At 45.2% G+C, this 15,526-nt stretch overlaps 2 pseudogenes; one reads left to right on the top strand and one right to left on the bottom strand.

Moving 5' to 3' along the window:
- The window catches only part of LOC147119282 (uncharacterized), a 48,984-nt pseudogene that overhangs the window by 10,166 nt on the left and 23,292 nt on the right, over positions 1-15,526 (bottom strand).
- LOC147119283 (uncharacterized) lies at positions 5,338-12,457 on the top strand (annotated as a pseudogene).

Raw genomic sequence — 15,526 nt, 5'->3', positions numbered from 1 at the left:
ATTTTGATATATATAAATGACCTGGATATTAGAATACAGAGTAGAACTTCTGAATTTGCCGTTGACACCAAACTTGGGGGTGTGGCAAACAGTGAGGATGATACCAATTGACTGCAACAGGACATAGAAAGGCTAACAGAATGGGCAGACAAGTGGCAGATGGAATTTAATACAGAGAAGTGTGAGGTGATGCATTTTGGCAGAAGGAACAGGGAGAGGCAATATACACTTAATGGCACAGTTTTAAACAGTGTGCAGGGACAGAGGGACCTGGGAGTTAATGTGCACAGGTCCCTGAAGGTGGCGGGACATATTGAGAGAGTGGTTAAAAAGCATATGGGATCTTGGGTTTCATAAATAGAGGTATTGAGTACAAAAGTAGAGAAGTTATGCTGAACCTTTATAAAGCGCTGGTTAGGCCACAACTGGAGTATTGCATCCAGTTCTGGTCACCACACTTTAGGAAGAATGTGAAGGCCCTTGAGAGGGTGCAGAGGAGATTTACCAGAATGGTTCCAGGGATGGGGGATCTTAGCTCCAAGGACAGGTTGGAGAAGCTGGATCTGTTTTCATTAGAGCAAAGGAGGTTGAGGGGTGATTTGATAGAGGTGTACAAGATTATGACGGGTTTGCCTAGGCTAGACGGGGAAAGGCCGTTCCCACTAGTTGATGGTACAAGGACTAGGGGACACAGATTTAAGGTTTTGGGCAAGAGATACAGGGGGGACGTGAGGAAAAACATTTTTATGCAGCGAGTGGTGATGACCTGGAATTCGCTGCCAACGGAAGTGGTGGAAGCGGAGACACTGAATGTTTTCAAGGGGAGACTGGATAGGCACTTGAGGGAAATAAACTTGCAGGGCTATGGGGATAGAGCGGGGGAATGGGACTGACTGGATTGCTTGACAGAGAGCCGGAACGGACTCGATGGGCCGAATGGCCTCCTTCTGTGCCGTTATGAATCTATGACTCATGCGGTCTGGAAAACCATGGTCACCTGTTTAAAAGAAACAAAAACAGAGAATCCATTGTGGCTCCGTTTAAACACCCATGGGGCTCATTTGTGAAATCAGAATTTTCCTTCCGCACCGTGGGGAAATATTCACTTCAAATTAATAATGTCCAATATCTTTAAATTTCATTCAGCAATACAAAAGTTGATGCTTGGTGAATTAAAAAAGACAGCTGTCAGCAGACAGGGTTAACTCTGCAGGTTTATAAGAAGGCGGAGTGAAACACTGCCAGACACATGCAATTGCATCACTTCACGCAAAAAATGTTTTAAAAGTTTTCCCGATCGAAACTTTTTTCCAAGTCTTTGTACCTTCAAAACTTTCTTCAGTATTAAAAATCCATTAAAACTGCAGAAATCATTAGTAACATATTATTAACTCTAAATAAAAGATTCTCATCAGGGAAGACAGCCTTTTAGATTAAGCTCCAATTCTTTTTAAACTTTTTAGCGTTTTGTTTCAGAGGTTTCCAACCCCAGGATTTTCCAGTACAACCAAAATGTTTAACAAGCAGAATCACCTCAAATATCACAAAATTCCAATTCAAAGCATTAAACATTTAAGAAATTCAAAACTGCCAATGTGAAAGTCTCCCATCCGGAACTAGAAACCCTCACATAATTAAAAATAATAACCAGAATTTCATTGAGGCCGCAATGAAAGGTGGTTTTTCACAATTTAATAATTAACCTCAGTAATTCCAATTTAATTCAGACCAATATTTCAAAAAAATAAACATGATACAGAACAGACAAAATAATCAAAAAAGGCAGCTGTCAGCAGACAGGGTTAACTCCTTTCCAGGTTTATAAGAAGGCAGAGTGAAACATTGTCAGACACACGCAATTACGTCACTTCACGCAAAAAATGTTTTAAAAGCTTTCCCGATCGAAACTTTTTCCCAAGTCTTTGTACCTTAAACTTTCTTTTAAAATAAGCTGACAGCTGCCTTTTTTGATTATTTTGCTTACAAAAAAAAAAGTAAATGATGTCATCTTTCTCTTTGTTCTTCAGGCACCTTTCCAAATGACTGTAAAAATACAGAATCTAACTGGAAAAAATAGTTTTCACATTGAAAGAAATCAAATCAAAGTGCTTTGGAAATTCCAATTAAGTACCAGGCACCATGGCAACTGCTACTCCAAGGTTAAATCTTAGACTGAAACTTATCTTTTGTTAAACAAACTTTTTTGTTTTTGCTGTTCTCATCCTTTTCACACCAGAGTTTTTAACTGAAATTGTATTTCAAAGTTCTCTTTTCCCCAATTCTGGGTGCACAATCTTAAATTGAAATGAACATGCTCAACATTTTCACACATTTACGCAACTTAGAAATGTTGATCCCTGTAATGGGTTATGAACTCCAAGAGTACCAAATGCTTCCAACATCCAAGACAAGATTACAAAAGGTTAAACGGCTTTTAGTTCTGTGCACAGGAAAGTGGGTGGAGCTAAAAAAAGAGACTTTTTTAAAGACAGACTTTCAGACAAAAGAAATACTGTAACTTCTTAAAGATTCACAGTCAGGAAAACTTCCTCACTTTAACACCCACTTTAACACAAACTGAAATTCCAGCTTCCTTTAAGGTTCCTTTGACTCAGTAATCTTGTGTTTTATTTTTCTTGGTACAGAAGCTGACAGCTTCAGTGACGGTTTCAACTTTACCTTTCTGTTTTCACCCTTTTAAACTGTCGTCTCAGCAGCTTGTCCTGGCTCTCCCGGTTTTTTCCCTTCATTTGCTGAGTTCTCAGATTCCTGGTTTCTAGCTGCTGGAGTTCTTTCTCTATTATTTTCCGCATTTCTAAATGTTCCCCTTCTCTTATTCTCTGTGCTTCTAAATGTTCCCATTCTCTTATTCTTTGTGCTTCTAAATGTTCCCCTTCTCTTACTTCACCGCGCTGTGCACAGAAATGTGCTGCATAGCCTGACGAGTGTTTCCCTTTGTCTAATTCAACCTTTCCCAGAAACACTTGGCTCTGGACCCTCTCTATCCCCTTCTGATATGAGTCTGCTTCTGGATTCGTCAGAAATTATACTAATTCAGTTACACTTAATTATCTGAACTCTTTATCTGTGACATGCTCAACTTCTGTCAAGCCCGCCATTTCTACTAACTGTTGCTATGACTACTGGTAGGTTGCAGTGTCCCACACCCTCCCGAAGGCTTTCCTTCCTTAAATGACTCGGTCGCACTAACCACGCCAGTCCTAGGATCTTACTTGTACCGAATAATTTATAAAAGAATCAACTGTCAATCAACCTCCTGGCTAGGCTCACCAGTTTATAAGATCCCAGAGGGATCCTGGTTCCAAATGATTCGAGGTTGACCCGTATTGGGGACAGTGATTTAACTTTATTCAGCACAAGCTAGACTTAATATATTACAGTATTCGAGCAGCAGTTTACAGAGAATAATTGAGACTTATATTACCACATATACTCTGGGTAGAAGCGCAATTGTGAGCAGGCTGCACCCTGTGTCTCTTGTCTCTCTTCATCTCCCGGGTGTCTCCTTGATTATTCCTGAAATCCTCTACTCCTGAAATCTTCTACAATTTGTGCCTGTTAAGACCCCTTCCTACACTCTTACTCTCATTCAAAACCTATGGAGTCCTCCTGAACCAATCACTGGCTGACACCCAGACCCAAAATCCAATCATAAAGATGCCACATTCGCAGCACCCTGGTTTACACGGGCTTTAGTCTGCTGACACTTTTACATCATGTGTTTTTGACACCAAGACTCATATCTGGGGTAGTTATGGCAATACGAAAGGAACATGTCTCATTGCTTGTGATACGACCCTTGAACTTGGCCTTTGTGTTTAATTCCCTGCGGATGTTATAACATTCCACACAGTGGTAACTGCAGCTCACCTTGGTTCCCAGGCTAACCGCAGTCTGATCGACCACGGCAATCTCTTCCTCACCCCAGGTTGTCTGGTTACAGCTTACTCACAGACTTTTAAGCATAAAAAGGGTTACATGTTATACATAATTCAGGTTACCATTGCATACAGTTGATGATTACAGACTTTTATATTTAATTCCTACACACGATTATAAATCCATTCCTGATGATTATAAGATACTGATGATTATAAGATAGTAAAGCAAGTATTCTAAAGACCAACTAATCCGACCTGCATCACCGGTGACATCACAATGACTATTGACAACACGGCCAACCTGCATCACTGGTGACATCACAATGACTATTGACAACACGGCCAACCTGCATCACCAGTGACATCACAATGACTATTGACAACACAGCCAACCTGCATCACTGGTGACATCACAATGACTATTGACAACACGGCCAACCTGCATCACCGGTGACATCACAATGACTAATGACAACACGGCCAACCTGCATCACTGGTGACATCACAATGACTAATGACACTGAACAACTTAGGGTTAGTGGTTGGGGTCTTGGGGTTCGGGGCAGGTGTTACACTTAGGGGTTACTGGTTGTGGTTACGGGTTAGTGGTTAGGGTCAGGAATAGGGGTTAGTAGTTAGGATTAGAGGTTAGTGGTTATGTTTACGGGTTAGGATTAGGGATAGAAACAATTATTGATGATGCCAATGTCCCTGGATGTGTCCTTTTTCATTTGGTGTCTCAGTGTAAGTGGTCCCTGGATTTGGTGTCTCAGTGTAAGTGGTCCCTGGATTTGGTGTCTCAGTGTAAGTGGTCCCTGGATTTGGTGTCTCAGTGTAAGTGGTCCCTGGATTTGGTGTCTCTGTGTAGGTGATCCCCCCCATAGAGCTGGTTCTCAAGGCCCTGCCCCACATAGTGGGTTTCCTCATGTGGCCTGCTGGGTCAGGTTATATAGAGACCGCGCGCTGTTCCTACTCCCACTGCCTGGGGGAATGGGGCAGATATTTAAATGGGCCGTGACCCCTTTACTTTGTACATTTATAGTTAAAGGGACAGTCTGGTTTATCTTGGAGTGTTGGAGCACTTCACTGACAGAGCTCCTGTTAACAGTCGCTCCCTTCTGTACTCGTGCAGTGATTGTAAACCTGTCTATTTTAATGACTTGAGCCTTTCTAAAATGTCTCACTACTTTTTGCTTGTTCAATTTTGAAAGACTTCAGAATTTTGCAGTTTAATGAAGGTTTCCTTTAAAGGTGGAGTAACATTCCTTTCAAAATATTCTGTCATAACCCTCCCCCAAGTTTTAAAACACTCTGCACAACTGACTGGGATCCTTGATCTGTGTTGTTGGTTGATCTCAGCCAAGACAGCTCAGGGTCTATAATTGACCTCAGTACCACTGGGCTGAACAAGAGTAAAAATCCCCCGCGCGGCAGAATGACCACAGGAGCCCAGTGCGCAGGCGCGGGACCGGGCGGTGCTCTGAGCAGGCGCAGTGCCAGTGCTGGCGGTGGTCTGAAGTGGAAGAGACGGTTCCGGGAGGCGGTAGGAGATTGTGGGCTCGGGGAGGAATTGGAGCCGCGGGTCGGCTGGGAAACTTCATAAACACCCGGTGTAGGCCCCAGGCCCCGAATAAGAGCCCACAGGCCTCGTGTTTGCCCCGCGGTGACAGGCCCGGCCGCCCGAGTCAGCAGGGTCGCTGGCAGCCATCTTGGACAGGGCGGGATCACGGCGCATGCGCGGCTATCTTGGCCAGGAACAGAGACTGGGCGGGACTTCAGGGTCTCATAGAAACATAGAAAACAGGAGCAGGAGTTGGCCATTTAATGAGATCATGGCTGATCATCCAAATTCAGTACCCTGTCCCTGCCTTCTCCCCATATCCCTTGATCCCTTTAGCTTTAAGAAAAATACCTATCTCTTTCTTGAATATATGTAATGAATTGGCCTCAACTGTCTTCTGTGGTAGAGAATTCCACAGGTTCACCACTCTCTGGGTGAAGAAATTCCTCTTCATCTCTGTCCTAAATGGCTTACCCCTTATCCTTAGACTGTGACCCCTGGTTCTGGACTCCCCAACAATCGGGAACACCCTTCCTGCATCTAGTCTGTCCAGTCCTGTTAGAATTTTATAAGTTTCAATGAGATCCCCTCTCATTTTTCTAAACTCTAGCGAATATAAGCCTAATCGATCCAATCTCTCCTCATACGTCATTCCTGCCATCCCAGGTATCAATCTGGTGAATCTTCGCTGCACTCTCTCCATGGCAAGAACATCCTTTCTCAAGGTGTGGTCTCACCAAGGCCCTGTACAACTGCAGCAAGACATCCTTGCTCCTGTACTCGAATCCTCTCGCTATGAAGGCCAACATACCATTTGCCTTCTTAACCGCCTGCTGCACCTGCATGCTTACCTTCAGCGACTGGTGCACAAGGACACTCGGGTCTCGTTGCACTTCCCCTTTTCCCAATCTATTGCCGTTCAGATAATAATCTGCCTTCCTGTTTTTGCCACCGAAATGGATAACCTCGCATTTATCCACATTATACTGCATTTGCCATGCATCTGCCCAATCACCCAACCTGTCCAAATCATACTGGAGTTTCTCTGCATCCTCCTCACAGCACATACGCCCACCCAGCTTTGTGCCGTCTGCAAACTTGGAGATATTACATAGATACATAGATACATAGAAGATAGGAGCAGGAGTAGGCCATTCGGCCCTTCGTGCCTGCTCCGCCATTCGATGAGATCATGGCTGATCCTTTAATTCAGTATCCCGTCCCCGCCTTCTCTCCGTAACCCTTAACCCCTTTTGCCCGTAGAAATATATCTAATTCCCTCTTAAATATATTTAATGAGCTGGCGTACACTGCCCTCTGTGGCAATGAGTTCCACAGGTTCACCACTCTCTGAGTGAAGAAATTCCCCCTCATCTCTGTCCTAAATGGTTTAGCCCTTATCCTTAAATTATGTCCTCTAGTTCTGTTCTCACCCGCCAAGGGAAACATTCCTTCTGCATCCAGTCTGTCTAGACCTGTCAGAATTTTATACACTTCTATGAGGTCCCCTCTCAATCTTCTAAACTCCAGTGTGTACATCCCTAAACTACATAGTCTCTCCTCATAGGTCATTCCCGCCATTCCTGGTATCAGCCTGGTGAATCGCCGCTGCACCCCCTCCATGGCAAGAACATCCTTCCTCAGATGAGGCGACCAAAACTGTACACAGTACTCGAGGTGTGGTCTCACCAGTGCCCTGTACAGCTGCAGCAAGGTATCCCTGTTCCTGTATTCTAACCCTTTTGCTATGAAGGCCAGCATACCGTTTGCCTTCTTGACCGCCTGTTGCACCTGCATGCTCGCCTTCAGTGACTGGTGTACAAGAACACCCAGGTCTCTCTGTACTTCCCCCTCTCCCAATCTATTGCCATTTAAATAATAATTTGCCCTCCCGTTCCTGCACCCAAGGTGGATAACTTCGCACTTGTCCACATTATAGTGCATCTGCCATTTATCCGCCCAATCGCCCAGTCTGTCCAAATCGCTCTGGAGCTTCCTGGTCTCTTCCTCTGAGCCCACCCCACCTCCTAGTTTAGTGTCGTCTGCAAATTTGGAAATGCTGCATCCGACTCCCTGATCCAGGTCATTAATGTAAATTGTGAACAGCTGGGGGCCCAGGACAGATCCCTGTGGTACCCCACTTGTTACTGCCTGCCATTCAGAAAATGAGCCGTTTATTCCAACTCTCTGTTTTCTATCTGACAGCCAGTTCCCTATCCACGCCAAAACTTTCCCCTTTATCCCATGAGCCTCAATTTTCCATGCTAATCTTTTATGTGGGACCTTATCGAAGGCCTTTTGGAAGTCCAGGTACACCACATCTACTGGCTCTCCCCCATCTATTCTACCAGTTACTCCCTCAAAAAATTCCAATAGAGTAGTTCCCTCGTCTTGATCATTTATATATATTGTCAATAGCTGGGGTCCTAGCACCGATCCCTGCAGTACCCCGCTAGTCACTGCCTGCCACTCGGAAAAAGACCAGTTTATTCCAACTCTTTGCTTCCTGTCTGCCAAGTTCTCTATCCAAGTCAGTACCTTGCCCCCATTCCCTTGTGCTTTAACTTTACACGCTAATCTCTTATGCGGGACCTTATCGAAAGCCTTCTGAAAGTCCAAATACACCACATCCACTGGTTCTTCCTTATCTATTCTACCAGTTACATCCTCAAAAAATTCCAGTAGATTAGTCAAGCATGATTTACCTTTTGTAAATCCATGTTGACTTTGTCCGATCCTGTCACTGTTTTCCAAGTGCTCTGTTATTACATCTTTTATAATGGACTCTAGCATTTTCCCCACTACCGATGCCAGGCTTACCGGCATCCTGGGCATTTATCGGCCTTCAATTCCGTCAGTTTCCCTAACACCATTTCCCTACAAATACTGATTCCATTCAATTCCTCCCTCTCATTAGACCCTATGTTCCCCGACATCTCTGGGAGGTTATTTGTGTCCTCCTTTGTGAAGACAGAACCAAAGTATGTATTTAATTGGTCTGCCATTTCTTTGTTCCCCATTATAAATTCCCCTGATTCTGACTGCAAGGGACCTATGCTTGACTTCACCAATCTTTTTCTCTTCACGTATCTATAGAAGCTTTTACAGTCAGTTTTTATGTTCCCTGAAAGCTTACTCTCATACTCTATTTTCCCCCTCTTAATTAATCCTTTTGTCCTCTGCTAAATCCTAAACTGCTCCCAATCCTCAGGTTTGCTGCTTTTTCTGGCCAATTTATATGTCCTCTCCTGGGATCTTATGCTATCCCTAATTTCCCTTGTTAGCCACGGTTGAGTCACCTTTTTTGTTTTATTTTTATGCCAAACAGGGATGAACAATTTCTGTAGTTCATTCATGCGATCTTTAAATGTTTGCCATTGCCTGTCCACCGTCAACCCTTTAAGTAATGTTCCCCAATCTATCCTAGCCAACTTGTGCCTCATACCTTCATAGTTTCCTTTATTTAAATTCAGGACCCTAGTCTCTGAGTCAACTACTTCACTCTCCATTTTAATGAAGAATTCTATCATATTATGATCGCTCCTCCCCAAGGGTCCTCGCAAAACAAGATTGCTAATTAATCCTTTCTCATTACATAATACCCAGTCTAAGATAGGTTGATCTCTAGTTGGTTCCTTGACACATTGGTCCAGGAAACCATCCCGTATACACTCTAGGAATTCCTCCTCCACAGTGCTGTTACTAATTTGGTTAGCCCAATCTATATGTAGATAAATGTAAGAAGCCACACAACACCAGGTTATAGTCCAACAGCTTTATTTGAAATCACAAGCTTTTGGAGCGCTGCTCCTTCGTCAGGTGAAGTGAAGAGTTGCATATAGGCACAGCATATATAGTCAGAGAATAATGCCAGATGATTACAGGTAATCTTTCTAACTGCCCTTGATCACACCTCGGCAAAGAGATAATCACAGCAATCAAAGGTGTGAATGGTGTCCAAACAGGGCAGTCAGGAAAACATTACATCAAAGAACAATGAGGTGGGGTTACAAGGGGTCAAATGTTGCAGATGCTGGGGTCTGTATGAAAAACAAAAAACAAACAGAAAACTATTTTTTTGCTGGAAATCACAGCAGGTCCAGCCGCATCTGTGTAGAGAGAACAAGCCAACGACAACTCGAGTCTGGATGACTCTACGTCAGGTGGGGTTACATGTAGCGTGACATGAACCCAAGATCCCGGTTGAGGCCGTCCTCATATGTAGATATATGTAGTCTCTGTTCCCAACCGGGTCCCAGTGCCCGGGAGATGGAGCATCCCGGGCAGCAGGTTTTTAATCACCTTCACCTACTCCCAGGCCGCATGTGATGTTTGCGGCCTAGAGGAGTCCACGGGCCGTGTATATATTCAGTGTGAGAGGTTGCAGCCCCTGTATAGTTACCTGAAGGGGCTGCTCCTCAACTCTTGGTTACACTTTAGCCCCACGCTCCTAATCTTTGCCCGCCCAGTGCGGGGGGGGGGGTGGGTAAGTCGGAGGATCTTCTCTTGGGCCTGGTGAAAACAGCAATTTGTAGGTCCAGGATGGGCGGGGCCCATGGGGGTGGGGGGTCACTCTGGCTGCCTGCATCTCTCCCGTGGTCTTGTCCCTGCCCGGGTGGCCCTGGAGAGGGAGCAGGCGGTGTCCACCGGTTCACTTGATACCTTCCTCGACCGGTGGGCACCTCAGGGTACAGAGTGTCTCTCAGACACTGGCAACAACATTCTGGTTTAGTTGGGAAGGTTCCCTTTGCTTTTGTTGGGACTTTGTTGCTTATTTTAGCTTCTTCCAGTTTGATTGGACCACATGATTTGGGGAACAAGAGAGGAAAGAATGTTGCAAGGAAACTAGAATTGTCTGTTCTGAATTCCTATCCTGTACTTACATTGATGACTTTTGTAAACTTCTTTTACAGGGTGTTAGAAGGGGAGGATTTACAAATGGGAAACTCAAACCAAACATCACGTCAAGATCTGACAGAGTCACTCCATTCATCAGGAACTGAATATCATCGGCCTTTGAATGTGGAAGGAGAAATGTTTGCTTGTTCTGTCTGTGAGGAAAGATTTCAAACATCAGTGTGACTGGAAAAGCACTGAGACACCCACACCCAAGTGGGAGTGTTCCAGTGCACTGACTGTGGAAAGAGCTTTAACCAGTTACACAGCCTGAAAAAACATCGCACCATTCACAGCGGGGAGAAACCGTACACGTGTTCTGTGTGTGGACGAGGCTTCAACTGATCATCCAACCTGGAGAGACACAAAACAACCCGCACCACGGAGAAACTGTGGAAATGTGGGGACTGTGGGAAGGGATTCAATTACCGATCCCAGCTAGAAAGTCATCGACGCAGTCACACTGGGGAGAGGCCGTTCACCTGCTCCACGTGTGGGAAGGGATTTGCTCGATTAGCCAACCTCACTATACACCAACTTGTTCACACTGAAAAGAGACCTTTCAAATGTTCTGAGTGTGAGAAGTGCTTTAAAAGCACAAGATATCTGCTGAAACACCAACAAACTCACACTGGGGAAAGGCCGTTCACCTGCTCAGTGTGTGGGAAGGGATTCCCTCAGTCATCCCAACTGCTGACACACCAGCGAGTTCACACTGGGGAGAGGCCATTCACCTGCTCTGTGTGTGGGAAGGGATTCATTGATTCATCCCACCTGCTGAGACACCAGCTAGTTCACACTAGGGAGAGGGCGTTCACCTGCTCCGTGTGTGGGAAGGGATTCATTGATTCACCCACTCTGCTGAGACACCAGCGCCTTCACACTGGAGAGGAGACGTTCACCTGCTCCACGTGTGGGAATGTATTTGCTCGATTAGCCAACCTCATTATACACCAGCTTGTTCACACTGAAAACAGACCTTTCAAATGTTCTAAGTGTGAGAAGAGCTTTAAAAGCACAAGATATCTGCTGAAACACCAACAAACTCACACTGGGGAGAGGCCGTTCACCTGCTCAGTGTGTGGGAAGGGATTCCCTCAGTCATCCCAACTGCTGACACACCAGCGAGTTCACACTGGGGAGAGGCCGTTCACCTGCTCGGTGTGTGGGAAGGGATTCCCTCAGTCATCCAACCTGCTGAGACACCAGCTAGTTCACAAGTGACTGCAGGGGTTGGATTCTGCTGGTATTGCTGCTGTTAATCACATCCAGGACTGAACCATGTTAATTCTGACAGTTGGAGTTTGTTTCTGATGTTAAACTCCAGCCCAGTTATAGGGGTTATTAATATTCTGGATAAATGTCAAATACGCAGTGTGTCGAGTATTTGTTTCCTCCAAGATTAGAGGAGACTAATTGATGTCCTGTTACCGACTGTTCAATTTTTGGGCCTTTTCTCCTTTCTAACTCTAGATTATCTCAGTTCTAACACCTTCAGTTACTCTCAAGTCCCAGCTCCCCACACCTTCCAGAGAGCCTGTAATAGAAAATGACTGAAGATTTATCCCAGTGTAACTATTGCTGTTATCTAAGGAAAAAGGTTTGTATTTCTATCGCACCTTTCACAACCTCAGGACGTCCCAACGCGCTTTACAGACAAGGAAGTACTTTTGAAGTGTAGTCACTTCTAATGTAGGAAATTTCTCCACAGCAAGCTCCCACAAACAGCAATGTGGTATTGACCAGATAATCTATTTTTCAATGACGTTGATTGAGGATGGAAGGGGATGTGTAAAGAGATGGTCTGTGTATGGAGATGTGAAAGAAGGAAACGGTGTGTGTGTGTGATAGTGACACAGCCTTGTGGTCACAGTCAGAACAATGACAGATATCCTTGTGGTTATGGTTTGGGCAGGGCCAGGTCAATAATGTAGTAAACAAGTTAAATATAAATATCGCCAGTGTAGTCACAGCTTGTTAGAACAGACCTGGGGAGAAGAGAGCTCTCAATCCACTGTATTATCCCTGTTCTCCGGATCAGGTAACTATACTCTGTCTGTATTTTTGCAGTGCTGTTAATAAAGTCAGTAACAGACAATCTGTTGTTGTGAGCTTGATTATCTGGTGTCTGAAACCACAAGACTCAATTTTTAGTCAACAAGATGAACACGTAAACACATCACATAGAAACATAGAAGATTGGGGCAGGAGTAGGCCATTCGGCCCCTTGAGCCTGCTCCGCCATTCAATGCGATCATGGCTGATCATCCAAATTCAGTACCTTGTCCCTGCTTTCTGTCTTTACAAAGGAGGACACAAATAACCTCCCAGAGATGTCGGGGAACATAGGGTCTGATGAAAGGGAGGATCTGAAAGAAATCAGTATTAGTAGGGAAATGGTGTTAGGGAAATTGATGGGATTAAAGGCGGATAAATCCCCAAGGCCTGATAATCTACATCCTAGGTGTTGTGTCCGTATATAATAAGACACAGACTGCAGAGAACAGTACAACAGGTTTGGCTCAAAGTGGCTCACACTGCAACTGATCTGTACAGATTACTACTCAGTGCTATATACAGGTGTGGTCACTGCCGTTACTGCAGTATACATGAGCTGTAAAAGATAGTTCCCCACTTAAAGGTATATACATTACAATTCCTCCCCTTTTAGATTAACAGTACCATAACACTCATTTAACAATTAAATATCAAACTAATTACAATTAACACTTTTAACATGCAACATTAGCTGAAAATAGTCTATTTATATATTCAGTCTTTGGGGAGGCTTCCTGATCCTTTCTGGATAGCGCCTTTCCCGAGTGTCTTGCTCTTGGTGCGGAGGCGATTCTGGCCCCCTGTCGTCGGTTGGTTCATCAGCTTCCGATGCTACTGTTTTTGGGGTAGATGCGACCTGTACGTCGGGTTCATCACCAGGTACGTATGGGCGAGGCATGGGGTTGACTTGTTCCTGTGACTCTAGGATCTGGTCAGCATGGCATCTCGCGATGCTCTCCCCAATGTCCACTGTGTACATTAGTGGGCCCTGCCATGTGCATATCGTTCCTGGCTGCCATTTTTCTGTTCGGTAGTCGCGGGCCAAGACTGGTTGCCCTACATTGAAGCTCCTTGTTGGCTTCTCATGGATGTGCTGGAATTGCTTACTCTCAGCATCTCTTCGTACGTTTGGTCTGAGCAAATCCAGGCGAGATCTTAACCTTCGGTTAAAGAAGATCATTGCTGGGGCCTAGTTGGTGACTGCATGTGTCGCATTCCGGTAGGCAAAAAGGAAATTGTCCACCTTGTGCTGCAGCGGAATGTTGTCATTGTACATAGCCTTTATTGCCTTCTTAAAGGTTTGTACGAACCTCTCAGCCAATCCATTTGTGGCTGGATGATACGGGGCTGATGTGTAATGCCTTACCCCATTGTTTTTCAAGAACCTCCGGAACTCTTCAGACACAAACTGTGGTCCGTTGTCAGAGCAAATCTGTTCTGGCAAGCCATTCCTGGCAAAAATGGTCCGTAGGACTGCAATAGTTTTCTCCGTGGTGGTGGAGGACATTTTGATGACCTCAGGCCATTATGAGTGCGCATCCACGGCTATTAAAAACATTGAGTCCATGAATGGACCAGCAAAATCAATATGCACCCATTGCCATGGAGATGAGGGCCACTCCCATGGGTGTAGAGGGGCCTGTGGTGGTGCATTTTGGACTTTCTGGCATCCTGAGCAGCTCTTGGTCAAGTCCTCGATTTGTTTATTGATTCCCGGCCACCACACATAAGCCCTGGCTAGGCTTTTCATTTTTACCCCTCCCAGATAACCCTCATGAAGCTCATTGAGCACTCTATCTCTTAACGTGGGTGGAATTACCACTTGGGATCCACACATCAAAGGTCCCCCAGCACACTGACAGCTGTTCTCTCCTTGTCGAGAATGCTGGCAACAGTGAGTCGCCATGTGCTGGCCATCCCTTCACCGTCAAATCATATACCCGAGACAGTGTCGGGTCATTTCGGGTTTCCTTTTCGATACAAGCGTTAGTTACCGGTAGGTATTCAACTATAGTTGAATGGAATATTTTGACAGGATTCACTGCTGGTGCTTCCTCTGCAGTAGGCAGTGGCAGGCGGGATAGCCCATCAGCATTTCCATGCTGTTTCGTGCCCTTATATTCAATCTCATAGTGGTGCGCCCCTAGAAAAAGTGACCATCTTTGTAGTCGTTGTGCAGTCATCACTGGAACGCCCTTCTTCGGATTAAAAATGGAGACAAGAGGCTGGTGATCAGTCAGCAAGGTGAATTTCTGCCCGTGCAGATAGTGATTGAATTTTTTCACTCCCCACACTAGGCTGAGGGCCTCCTGTCAATCTGGGGGTAGTTACGCTCGGCTGAGGTTAGTGATCGTGACGCAAAGGCTATTGGCCTCTCTGAGCCGTCCGAGAATTTGTGCGACAGCACCACTCCAATGCCGTAGGGTGACACATCACATGCCAACTGAATTGGTAATACCGGGTTGTAATGGGCCAATACCTCTTTTGATGTGATTAGTGTTTTGCTCTTCTGGAAAGCTTGTCTACATTCGTCACTCCACTTCCATGGCACCCCAGTTTGCAGTAGGGTGCTCAGTGGGTGTAGTATTGTAGACAAATTTGGCAAGAACTTATGGTAGTAGTTTACCAGCCCGAGGAACGACCTCAGTTGTGACACATTTTCCGGTGCTGGAGCCTTGACTACTGCCTCAATCTTCTCTTATGTAACCCCTCTTTATCGATAACGTGGCCACAATACGAGATCTGTTTTCTAAAAAACTCGCATTTGGGGCGGTTAGCTCGGAGCGATATTCCTGCAATCTAGTGAGCACCTGCTCCAGGTTGGCAAGGTGATCATTGTCATTTTCGCCCGTGACCAGGATGTCGTCCAAATAACACTGGGTCCCTGGGATCCCTTGCAGGATTTGTTCCATTGCCCTCTGCCAAATAGCCGGAGCTGATGCTACCACGAATACCAGCCGGTTGTATTGGTAGAGACCTTTAAGGGTGTTGATTGTGAGGTATTTTTTTGATGCTTCTTCTACCTCCATTTGCAGATACGCCTGGGCCAGATCAATCTTAGTGAAGCGTTTCCCTCCAGATAGCGAGGTGAAAATATCTTCAATCCGCG

This window comes from Somniosus microcephalus, chromosome 4 (genome assembly GCF_052327205.1).
Source record: "Somniosus microcephalus isolate GS21.2 chromosome 4, FLI_Smic_1.0, whole genome shotgun sequence".
Lineage (NCBI taxonomy): Eukaryota > Metazoa > Chordata > Chondrichthyes > Squaliformes > Somniosidae > Somniosus > Somniosus microcephalus.
This window is presented reverse-complemented; position numbering and strand designations above follow the sequence as displayed.